A 12,154-nucleotide genomic window follows, 5' to 3' on the forward strand; every position below is an offset into this window, starting at 1 on the left:
CCAGCCCTGAAACCCCACCTACTTCATTGGCCAACCCAGAGAGAGGGCCGGGCCCAGGGAGCAGGGAACCCACGGAATGCCCTTCCTTTGTGGTGTGCTCTGTGTATAACCCCAGCCAGACCCCAAGTTCTGCTTTCTCATTCCCTCAAGGACACTGCCCTGGACAAATGAACAGCTGTTCCTCTCCTTCCTCCACTTCCCTTACCCTCCCCTGCCCACAAGCTAATAGGAACTGGAGTCCAGAGAGGCCCAGGACTTACTCAAAGGTCTCCAGTGACAATGATGCTTTCTTACTCAAAGTCTGCCCCTTTACCACCAGCCTTACCAGCTACAGGCCATAATGGAGCTCAACCGAACTTACCAAAGTACTGTCTTTAAGAGTCACTTCCCTGCTTAAAAACCTTCTGTGGCTCCCCGTTACCATGAAGCATAAAATGTCCTCATTTCTGGCTCCACTTCCATTTTCTGCTTCTCACAGCCCCACCCTAGGGCCAGTCCTGTCTGCCCATGGGCTCCCTAACTGTCTAGCTCTGTCCCCACCAAAGATGAAGTTTGCTTACAGATTCAGTTCTTCCAAGTACAGGGTGAAAGCAGCTTCCAGGTGGAACTTCCCTTTGGGGATCCCTGTAGCTGTCCCAGAGACAGCTCTGCTTGCCTCGTCCTTAGAAGCTTGTCAGTGCCCACTCCTCAGGACCTGCGCCTGAGGACGTGTGCCCCAAACAGTGCCAAGCTCCCTCAGGCAGTTGGCAGTCCCCTGTATAGGTAGGTGAGTGAGTGGTGTGGTCTTTGGGGGTTCAGATTTGGGGCAGAGATGTAGCAGGGCAAATTTCTCTGTGACAGGTGGCATGAGGGCCTTTTGCGACATATATTTCACGAAGGAGTTAAATGGCTACTGGATGCCACGCACGAGAAGATAGTACCTCTGCTAGAGAGCACCCCTGGTGACGGTGGGACTCTATGGGGGACCACAGATATGAGCCCAAAGGGGAAAGCTGCTGGAAACACATATAACAAAAAGTATGAAACTCTGAGAAGAACATGTCAGTGAAAATCTTCATGACTTTGGATAAGGCGCCGCTTTCTTAAGCATGACATCAAAAGCACAGACAGGGGGCTGGCAGGTGGTGCGGTGGTTAAGGACGCTGGAAAATCCCACATGGCCAACCGCAGTTTGAGTCCTGGACCTGGAAGCTTGCTTTCTCTCTCTCTGGTCAAATTAAAATAAATAAATAAATAAACAAACAAACAAACAAACTACATAAAGTTAAATAAAACAATTCTTAAAAAAAAAAGGCACAGGCTGTAAAAGGAAAAATAGATTTGTTGAGCTTCATCAAAATTAAAAACTCGGTTGCCTCAGAGGACACTATCCAGAGAATGAAAAAAGGCAACCCATAGAATGGGAGAAAATATTTGTAAGTCTTATATCTGATAGGAGATTAACATTCACAATATACGCAAAATTCTTAGCATTCAACAACATAAAACCAAACAACTGAACTCAAAATATGAGCAAAGGGGCTAGCTTCTTGGCCTGGTGGTCGGGGCAGCTGGATCCCACATGACTAACTGCATGGTTCAAATCCCAGCCCAGTGGCTTGAAAAACACACCAGATGCATGTAATGTGCTTGCCCAAAATCTCAATATGGAGGAGAAAGGATTGTGGTGTGACCATGCTCTGTTGGGGGGATTCTTTCTCCCTTTCCTTTTCTCTCTTTCTCTTCTGCTGTCTCTGTCTCTGTCTCTTCTCTGGTGAGTGCACACGTCTCTCTGGCAAATTGTTTTTTAAATGGGCAAAGGGCTTGAACAGACACTTCTCCAAAGAGGATATACAAATAGCTAATAAGCACACTAAAAAATGCTCAGCATCATTACTATAAACCACAACCATGATGAGCTGCCACTTCACACCCATTAGTATGACTGTTGACAAATAAAAAAGAAAAAAACAATTGTTGGTGAGGACGTGAGGAAATTGAAACACTTGTATATTATTGGTGTGAACGTAAAGTGGTACAAGCATGAGGACAGAAGTCTGGCTGCTTCTTTCTTATTTCTAAAATCCCTTCCAGAGGACCTGGGGTGAATCACACCCACAGTCATTAACAGACCATTTTGGCCCATTTGATAACAGAAATCTTCCTATTTTCTGTCCCTGGCATAATATCCCAGTAATGGGTGAGTTATACCCACAATCATTAACAGATCAGTTCGGAGTCATTGCTAACAGGACTCTTCCAATATCCTGTCCTTGGGACAGTATCTTGTGACTGTGTACAAACCCCCTTATCTCTGTTAAAGTACACTCTATTAATTCCTTCCCCAAACCTAGAAGCCCCACTTCTACACGTCTGGCCTTTTTGGGCTAGGCCAATGGAAAGCTCTTCACTAAATTCTCTCACTCTCAAAATCAAATAAAAGAAAGCCCTGTACCTGATCACCCCAAGAGGCATGTTTTGCCTCCTCTCTGGCCTAGGTCACGCAAGTTCATACTTAGAAATAAACCACACTAATTATTATTTTTGCAGAGTTGGTTATTTCTGCCGACAGGCACCATGGGAAACAGTTTAGTAGCTCCTCAAAAAGTCAAAATAGGGGCCAACAGATGGTGTAGTTGCTAAGGTACTGGACTCTCATGTGGCCAACCATGATTTGCCAACTCTGCAGCTTAAGAAATCATACCAGGAGCATATGCATGCATGTCCAGCCGAAAAATCCAGAGAGAGAATGGAGAGAAGAGATTGCCATCTCTTCTATCCCCCCCTTGGGGGGGCGATTTCTTATTTTCTCTCTCCAAAGACCCAGAAGTATTGAAGACAGGGACTCGAATAGACATCAGTACACCAGTGTTCATAGTCTCATTATTCACAACAGCCAAAGGGTAGAAACAGTCCAGGTGTCCACCAATGGAGGAATGGGAAAAGAAAATATGGTGTGTGTGTGTGTGTGTGTGTGTGTGACTATAAATGAGCCAAAATAAGAAATTAAATTCTGATACATATTATATCACACAAGCCAACCTTGAAAATATGCTGAGTGAAATTGGCCAGGTAGGCAAATGTCTTATGATTCTACTTACATGAAATATCTAGAATACACAAATTCAGAGACAGAGAGTAGACTAGAGGTTACCGGGAGCTGGGGGGAGGGGAGAGGAGAAATGTGGACTTAATATTTAATGGGTACAAGTCTGTTTGGGTTAATGAAAAGGTTCTGTAAATAGCCAGCGGTAGCGGTTACACAATATGGTGAGTGTACTTAAAGGCGCTGAACTGTTCACTTACAGACAGTTAAAATGGTGCATTTTCCATCATGCGTATTTTACCGCACATGCACGTGCATGTTGGCAACTTCGCAAACCTCCCTGATCCTACATGCTGAGTGAGCAGAGTGTGTGTGTGTGTGGGGGGGGCTGGGGAGGCTGGAAGTGGGACAGGAAACTCATGACATTCCCCAGCCCCCAACCCATCCGCTTCCAGGGTTGGACACAGCTGATTCTGACAGCTACCAGCGGGCACACCTGGGGAGGCCGGAAAAGCGGCCCAGGACCTGGATGGGATGGATTGCCTGTGGGATGACCAAGCTGTGCTCAGCCAAGTGCAGGAGGCAGAAGGGGAAGAGGGTTCTAGCAGGGAGCACAACTAAGACAAAGGTCAGGGTCAGGGCAGGAAGACCATGGCTCCTCAAGGGCTCCAGACCTCTCACTGGGTTGCTCCACAGACAGGTCTGGTCATTGGCGGTAGACCCGTCCCGTCTAGGCCTACTCCTTTTCCAGGATGATGTACCCACAACCTCCAAGCCAGGTCCTCAGTCACTAGCGGCTGGCCCAGACTGGCCACGGGCCTGGATTCTGTGCTTCTCTTCTTGACGAAAGGCAGACTTCTGGGTGCATTTGAAGTCAGGATGGCCCTGGGACCCAGAACCACACAGAGTATCCCAGCTAGTCCCTCTGCAGCGAGGACTTCAACAAGCTATGCTTGTGTGTCCCCGGTTCCCTGGCTCCCCCATCCGGGGCCCTGGCAAGGCCAAGGTTTAACTTAAAGGAGGAAGGGTGGGATTTTGGACATACCGATCACAGAATGGAGCTTTCTAGAGTCATCCAAATCGTACCATGTAGATGTCACCTGTGCTCAGCCCAGCCCTGACACCAAAGGGGCCCACCACAGTCCAGCTTATCTGCTCTGCCTATTCCACCCCAAAGACCAGCCTCAGCTCACAGAATTGTCCTGGAAAAAGAAAAAGCAGGGACAACATCAGAAGGCACTCTTGTTCCTGTTTGAAAGTCTGGTGTGGAGAAGATACCCCTGGCCTTGGACTGGGTCTGGGAGGCCTGGTGGGCCTCTGGCACCCCCTGCTGGTAAAACGATCATTCCAAATCTTGGTGAATAGGGAGCTGTGCTGCCCTCAAACTCCCTCCCTTGGGCAAGGACTCTTTTGAACAAGATGGTCCCTCAGACAGGAGATTCCTAAGGTGTGTCCTTACGTCTCTTGGGCACTCTGAAAACAAGGTTGACAATGCCCATTTCTAGAATTGGCATATGTTGCATGAGGGGAAGTCGAGGTGACCAGGTGCAAAGTGGATGCCCATGTCTACTGCCCATGTAAGACCAAGTATCTCACGGACATCCTAGTAGGCAGGATGGGGCCCCAAGTCCCTGACTCCTGATCCCAGAGGCCAAGTCCCGAATAGGCAGCTCTGCCTGGGGTAGGATTCGGTTTCTATTTCCTTAGCCAGGGCTGCTCCCCAACTTCCTTCTTAGGCTGGAGAAGAAGGGGCATGGGGTGATGTGGCCAGCTGGAAGGCTCTGACCCACAGATAGGGTATGGCCGGGCAATTCCAGGAGTCCATTATCTTCAAAATAGTGGAAAGCCCCAAACACAGGCCAGACATGAACTCTGAGAGCCGGAGACTCCTCAGTGCCGTCTACTGGCTGGGGCATGGAGAATTCACATTTCAGTCCTTAATCTGGCCCTAAGGCTCCCGGCAGAGAGCCCATCTCCTAGCTGTGCTGGGTGGTGCGGGGCGGCCTCACGCAGGCTGATGAAGGGGTGATGGGGATGCCGAGTGGGATCAAGGTGGGGGTGAGGGGAAGGGGAAGACTAGGGGTGGACTGCACTGGGCCTAGGGTGGACACTGAGGTGAGAGTGGTAGGTTGGGTGAGGGAGAGGGTCGAAGCTGAGTGCAGGTGAAGATTAGGACAAGGTCGAGCTGGGTTGGGATGAGGAGGTACAGGTGGGGTTGGAGTTAGGATGACGTGCAGGAGGGAGACGATGACAGTATGCAACGGGGCTGGGACCGAGGGAGCTGAGAGTGAGGGCGGCTGGGTGGGACTGAGGCTGTGGCAGGGAGGGGTCAGGGTGATGGTTAGAATTGGACTGGGATGTGAGATGTGGAGGAGCACGGGTGATGGTGGGATTTGGGTTGTGAGTACAGCTTTGATTAGTATCTTGGGCTCAAGTTGGTTTGGGGTCCAATGCTCACACCCCAACAAGTCTCAGCTCAGCCCCACTCCCATCACACAGCCCACCCACCATGGCCCAGGGTGGGGGTACCTGCTACACAGGAGGAAGCTGCGGTGGGCTGCAGGTCCCACAAGAAGAGAACAGGAAGGAAGGCCAGGAGCTCCAGTGCAGCTGGCTCCCCGAGTTCTGCTACCCTGAGGGAGGAGGCGCCAGCTGGGGGCTGCTTCCTCTTTTCCCAAAGCCTCTGCTCTACTGCCCTGCTGGGAGGCTGGGCAAGGAGTCAGCTGCGGGCCTTGTGCAATAGCTGGACAGGAAAGACCCTGAGAGGGGAAGGCCCCCAGCAAGGCCCAGGACTTAGGGACTTGAGCAAGCAGAAGTGGGCTCTGGGGCTGCCCTGGAGCCTCCTCTCAGGCAAGGCAAGAACAGGGAGGGAGTGGAATGTCCCATTCACCTCTCTTTCTGGGCCCCGGAGCCTCTTGAGGGAGTCCAAGAGAAGTGAGAGGGAGCTTCCTGCACACTGCTCTTCCCTGACACTTGGAAGGAGTCCTGTGGGAATCTCCCTGTACCCCGCTGCCACCTGGATACCCTAAAAACCCCCCAAGAGGGATTAGATGGTGGAGCAGCAGTAAAGTAGCGTGCCATGAAGCTGACTCCCAGGAGGGCTCCAGGCTCACTCCAGAGGCCCCTGAGTATGCCGGGTGTGCATGTGCCCGTGATCCAAGCTGGCCAAAGCTGGGGGTGGATCATGGCATCGAGACCCTGCCAAGGGTGTGCTCTCTCTCTCTCTCTGTCTCTTTTGCTCCTGGAACAAGAAATAAACTTATAAAAGAAAAGGAACCAGGTGGTGTGGTGGTAACGGCAGCTAGATCCCATAATGGTCACCTGTGTGGTTCAAGTACGCGACTCACTGACTTGGAAAACACACTGAGCGTGTGTGCGTGTGTGCCCAAACTCCCCAGAGGAGAACGGAAGAGAAGGGATTGCAGTGTGGCCATCCTCCAGGAGGTGATTTCTTACTTTCCCTCTCTCTGTCTCTCTCCAGCAAGTTCACGCACCGTATCCTGAAAATCACTGTGAAACTTCACGACTGGCTTAAAGTAAAGGAAATAAGAGTAACATAAAAAAAAGAAAGAAGAAAGAAGAAAGGAAAGAAAGAGAGAAAAAGAGAGACAGAAAAAGAAAGAAAGAGAAGAAGAACCTCCCAAAGAGCAGGCCCTAGGTATGGGGGGGCACAGGAGCCTCCACATCCAGGACACTCCTCAGGCTGATTCCTCTCCTCCCTCTCACCGTCCTACAACCTCCTCCCCTCTGCTGAGACAGAAAAGGAAGAATCCCAGCACAAAGTTACTACTAAATACTGGAGCTCATTTTATTGAGGACCTACTGTGTGCCAGGCACTTGGCAAATGGAGCAGATATAAATTGCCCGAGCAACCCTGGCTACAAGTGACAATGAGCATTGAATTCAACTCGGCCCTTGCCCACCTGTACGGCTGGGAGCTCAGCCACGACAGATCAGGCCCCTATGCCCTGTGGGCAAACCCACCTGTGCAAATCTAAAAGAGGTGAACCCCTAAATTAGGGTGAATCCAGGATCCCAGGCCACAGTGACCTAAAGCAGATGTCTGGTGACATTCTACCCTCAAGTCCTCAGGCTCCAGAGAGTTTAGGTCTCTCTCACTGTGTCCCTCTTTGCTGTCCCTGCAGCCACTCCCAGGCTCGGGCAATTTTTTCTTCTTCTTTTTTTCTGTTTTTGCTGTAAGGACCATGTGCTCACCAGAGAGAGAGAGAAAGGGAAAGTGAGAAGCCACCCTCTAGGGGAGATGGCCATGCCACAATCCCTTCTCCTTCAATCTCCTCTTGGGATTTTAGGCAGGAACACACACACGTCCAGTCCAGGACTCGAACTGAGGAACTGACTATGTGGGATCCAGTGCCTAAACCTCCACACCACTTGTTAGCCCCATTTCCTTTCTTGACCACAACCCAAAAGTTTCATCCCACTGCTTTCTCCCTCAGCAGCTGGTCCAAGAACCCCAGCTCTCGGTCTGTGAGATGGTGACAGGTCGGTACCAATCCTTAAGTCACTACAGACGGTGTATGTACATCCACCCCAGGGAAGCCCATCCCTCACCTTTTGAATGTGGTCTGAGCCTTGTGACTTACTCTGGCCAATGGACATGAGTGGACACGACATAAGCAAAGCCTCCAAGCAAAGGGTAAACTCCCACTAACCCGCTGCTCCAAAGAGGATGAGTGGCCCGTAGAATAGACCTGAATTAAACCCATCCCTGACACACAGCCCGGTCCAGCCCAGCCTAAGCCGGCCAACCCTGAGCCAACCAGATGTGTGAGTTTGTCATTAGATGCCACTGAGAATTTGCTTATTGGTGACATCAGCAAACACACACAAAGCCCAAGTCCCAAACAACACACACAAAATGTGCTTACCTTTCCTTAGGGTAAGGAGGACAAAGACATGTCTGTCTTGCCTAGTCAGGGAATATTACTTTTTATCATTTCTTTGAGTCTACAGTAGCCTAAATAAATAAAAGTTACCAGGGGCCAGCTCCATGACCTGGTGGTTCAGGCAGCCAGATCCCACATGGCCAACTGTGTAGTTAGAGTCTCAGACCTGGCTGCTTGAGAAACACAACAGGCTCATGTGCATGCATGCCCAAAATTTCAAAAAGAGGGCAAAATGGGACCAGCAGTTGGCGTAATAGCTATGTCGCTGGACTCCCATGTAGTCGAGTGCAGTTCGAGTCCTGGACTCGATGGCTTGAACTCACGCTGGGCACATGTGCATGCGTGCCCAAGATCCTGAGAGGAGAATGGAGGAGAAGGGATTGCAGCGTGGCCATCTCCCCTGGGGAATGATTTCTCACTTTCTGTCTATCTCTCTTTGTCTTTCTGGAGAGCGTGTGCACCCTATAGCAAGAACCTCTCCCAAAAAAAGAAAAAAAAAAAAAAGGAGGGCAAGATGGAGGAGAAGGGCTTACGCCATGGGTGTTGCTTTCTCCTCTCCCTCTGTCTCTCTCTAGTGAGTGCTTCTGCCCTCTGGGGGGAGAAAATTACTAGGCAGTTACTTCCTAGTTTTGTGGAACAGTGCTGAGGAAGAGGAGCCAGATCCATATGGTGACTGTGGTTCAAATCCCTAACCGGCTCAGCCTGAAACACATGCAGCACGTACATGACTACCCAGTCTTCCTTCAGAAGGCTGGAGGGCTGGAGGGAGGCAATGAGGCCTTGTAGAGGGCGGTACTTCTGTCTCATATGTGCATGGACTCCATCATCAATAAAGAAAGAAAAAAGTATTTTTTAAAAACTAGGGAAAAAAAAGTTAAAAAAAAAAATGAGGTGGGGGTCAGCAGGTAGTGTGGTGGTTAAGGTGCTTGACTCCCACATGGCCAGCCAGACCGTGGTTTGAGTCTTGGACCTGCTGGCTTGAAATACCGCATGTGTGCTTGTGCCCAAAATTCTAGGTGGAGAATGGAATAGAAGGGGTCGTGGTGTGGCCATCCCCCTGGGGGGTGATTTCTCACTTTTTATCTCACTATCTCTGTCTCTCTGGCAAACACACACACCCTGTGGGGAAAAAAATAATTTTTAAAAATTAAAACTACTAGGTAAGGGGCCACTGGTGGCATGGTAGTTAAGGTGCTGGACTCCCACATGGTTGACAGTGGTTCAAGTCTCAGACCTGGCAGCTTGCTTTCACACTTTCTCTCTCTCTGTCTCTCTGGTCAAATTAAAATAAATAAATAAATAAAGATAAATAAAATAATTCTTTTTTTATAAAAGCTACTAGGTAAATTCTCAGTAGGTCACAACAATATACACAGATTTTATTTTTAGGGTTTTTTTTTTTTGGCTATAGGGCACATGCGCTCGCCAGAGAGACAGAAAGAGACAGAGAGACAGAAAGTGAGAAATCACCCCCCAGGGGGGATGGCCATGCCACAATCTCTTCTCCTCCATTCTCCTCTTGGGATCTTGGGCACGCATGCATGCACACCCAGTGTGAGTTTAAGCCGCCGGGTCTGGGACTCGAACCGCAGTTGACTACGTGGGAGTCCAGTGACAGAGCCATTACACTAACTGCTGGTCCCTAACAACACACATAGATTTAACCTTCACAAACACTCTGTAGGCGGGTGTTAGTATTCTCGTTCCACATGTGAGAACCAAGGCACATAGCCAAGGAGTAGGTCATTTACTCAGGACAAAACTTTGAGGTTCCCAAAAAAATAGATAATATTGGCCAGACGTTCAGAAAACCCCAAATAATTAAGGTTTAAATAAAATAGTACAGTAGAAGTGTATCATCCTCTCCCTCAAGTAAACATTGGCATCAAAGGTTGATAAGGCCACTCTACGATCACACTGAAACTAAACCCCTTTTTGTTTGATCATGTAACCATCTTTGAGAGCTTCTACTCCTGGTCCAAGATGGCTGCTTCAGTTCCAGCCATTATATCTACATTCTAGAAAGCAGGATGGAAGAAAGGACAAAGCAGGTCATGCCTCTGCTTTAAGGTAATTCCTTAAATTACACACTTCATTTCTGCCTTTATCCCACCAGTCAGAAATTAGTCACGTGTTCGATGGCTTTATTCCAATAGATGATGTGCCCAGGTAAACAATGAGGACTTGTTAAAGAATGGAGGAAGCAGGACCTGGTGGTATGCACCTATAGTCCCAAGGGAAAGGCTGAGGTAGGACGTGGCCCATATCCTGTCATTTTTTTAAAATTATTTTATTATATTATTATTATTATTATTATTATTATTATCTTTTACTTTGACCAGAGAGAGACAAAGAGAGAAAGCAAGCCACCAGGTCTGGGACTCAAACCATGGTCAGCCATGTGGGAGTCCAATGCCTTCATCACCACGCCACCTGCCGGCCCTCCATCTTATTTTTAAAATGAGAGAGAGAGAAGGAGGAGATAAAGTCCTTCACTCTTAAGGAGCTACTGAGACTCTAATCCAGTCATTCATTTATTGCATCTACCCAGATTCTAGTCCTGGCATCTGCCCAACTCCTTGCCAGTATCTGTAGAGCCTCCTATGTCCCCCAGAGGGTGCTAGAGTCCTCTGCTCCCTCAGCCTTCAGACCCAGTTGTGTCAGAGGCAGGGACAGCTCAGTCCATAGTGTCCCAAAGGAGATCTTTGGGACCCATGCTCTAGTCAACTTTGGGGCAGATGGGAGTCATGTAGCTCAGAGGTTAAGAGTCTGGGCCCACTGGGAACCAGCAGTTAGCGTAATGGCTATGTCGCTGGCCTCCCACGTAGTCGACCGCGGTTCGTGTCCCGGACCCGGTGGCTTAAAACTCACGCCAGGCGCGTGTGCGTGCGTGCCCAAGACCCCGAGAGGAGAATGGAGGAGAAGGGATTGCGGCGTGACCATCCCCCCGGGGGGGTGATTTCTCGCTTTCTGTCTCTATGTCTCTCTCTGTTTGTCTGGCGAGCGCACGCGCCCTACAGTGAAAATCTCTCCAAAAAAAAAAAAAAAAAAAAAAAAAAAAAAAAAAAAAAAAAAAAAAAAAAAAAAGAGTCTGGGCCCACTGTAGAGCTGGGTTCCAATCCACTTCCCATTCACCTGCTTTGTGGTCATGGGGGAGTCACTCCACCACTCAAGCTAGAGTCATCCAGAAAGCTTGTATGAAGAGCTTCCCAGGGCCTCGAGGGTTGGAAGCACGCTAAACGTTGGTTCTGCTGTGGGCTCTGATAGTGAGGGTGGCCAAAGGCTGTGCTCCTCCTCCCATCCCTGCCCAAGGTGACCTTTACTCCCACAGCCACACCCTGGACCCTCACTCATTCCATCACCTCACACAGCCTGTTGTCTGCTCCTCTGGCTCCCCTCCTCTGTTCGCATACCTTGTACTCACCCACTCAAACCACAGTCGGCCACATGGGAGTCCAGTGCCCCAACCACTATGCCACCTGCTGGTCCCATGTGGGTATTTATTATTCAGGTATCTTTTTTGTTGACATATTGTTCAACACTTAGCCTTCCCTCCTTTTTTTGAGAGAAAGATTTTTGCTATAGGGTGTGTACACTCGCCAGAGAGACAAAGAGACAGATGGCCACACGACAGTCTCTTCTCCTCTCTTCTCCTCTCAGGATTTTGGGCATGCATGCACACACTCCTGGTGTAAGTCTCCAGCTGCCAGGTCTGGGACTTGAACTTTGGTTGACCACATGGGAGTCCAGCACCTTAACCACTACACTACCTGATGGCCCTCTAGATTGCATTATTTATTTATTTTATTTTCTCCATGCAAATGATCATTCCACCCTCTGCAGTACAGGAAGACAAACTAGAAGGAGGTGGGGATAGGTGCTGAGTGTCACCCTCCATATAAACACAGGGGTTAAAGCCTGGTTGGTGGGTGAGGGCTGTTGATATGATACAGCACATGTAGGCTAAAAAAAAAAATCAGGGCCAGTAGGTAGAATGGTGGTTAAGTTGTTGGACTCCCCACATGGCCAACTGCAGTTCCAGTCTGGGCCTGGTGACTTGTTTTATTATTTTTTTTAAAAAAGAATTATTTATTTAACTTTATTTATTCATTCTTTAATTTGATCAGAGAGAGACAGAGAAAGAGAGAAAGAAAGTGAGAAAGCAAGTCACCAGGTCCAGGATTTGAACCATGGTTGGCCATGTGGGAGTATCCAGTGCCTT

General features: G+C 49.1%; 1 protein-coding gene across 4 annotated transcripts in view; it reads right to left on the reverse strand.

Annotated features, from left to right (window-relative positions):
* Window positions 1–5,693, reverse strand: part of LOC102470549 (sialoadhesin) — a 23,104-nt gene extending 17,411 nt beyond the window's left edge. For 2 of the 4 annotated variants that reach the window (XM_027766448.1, XM_027766445.1), the window contains exons 1-2: window positions 5,555–5,693; window positions 4,071–4,227 (exon numbers count right to left, since the gene is read on the reverse strand). The gene's annotated coding sequence lies outside the window, so the exon portion shown is untranslated. Of the gene's footprint in view, window positions 1–560; window positions 1,173–4,070; window positions 4,228–5,554 lie in introns of those variants that run through there. The other 2 variants (XM_014582299.2, XM_027766446.1) reach the window with 2 other exon arrangements.
* Window positions 5,694–12,154: the final 6,461 nt, after the last annotated feature.

This window comes from Tupaia chinensis, unplaced genomic scaffold (assembly GCF_000334495.1).
Source record: "Tupaia chinensis unplaced genomic scaffold, TupChi_1.0 Scaffold143574_1, whole genome shotgun sequence".
NCBI classification, from domain to species: Eukaryota; Metazoa; Chordata; class Mammalia; order Scandentia; family Tupaiidae; genus Tupaia; species Tupaia belangeri.